The sequence below is a fragment of the Poecilia formosa genome, unplaced genomic scaffold, assembly GCF_000485575.1.
Source record: "Poecilia formosa unplaced genomic scaffold, Poecilia_formosa-5.1.2 Scaffold343, whole genome shotgun sequence".
Lineage (NCBI taxonomy): Eukaryota > Metazoa > Chordata > Actinopteri > Cyprinodontiformes > Poeciliidae > Poecilia > Poecilia formosa.
In genome coordinates, this window is record NW_006800282.1 from 294,445 (window position 1) to 294,900 (window position 456).

Sequence of the window (456 nt, forward strand, 5' to 3'; positions counted from 1 at the left end):
GTTGATGGAAAGATCAATGAAGCTAAACACAGGCCAGGATCAGGAAAGTCTGATAGCCTGTAAAATAAGATACAGGAATGTAGATTTACTTTCCAGCAGGACAATAACTCTAAAATTAGAGCCAGAAATAGGAAAAGGTTTAAATTAAAGCATTATAATGTATTAGGATGGCCTATTCAAAGTCCAGTCCCAATCCTTGTCAGAATCAGTGGTAAGACTTGAAAATTGCTGTCTACAAATCTTCATATCCAGTCTGAATGAGCTTGAGCTGCTGGACAAACCTTTTAGTCTCAAGATGTGTAAACCTACAGACACAGACCTGCAGCTGGATACAACTTGTATACAAACACACGTCACACTTTAAAATGATGGGAACAATGCATCATTTTCCTACCAGATTAGAGCTGGAAGAAAAATGTATAATTAAAAGAAGTAAAGAACAACACACAGGGGAGC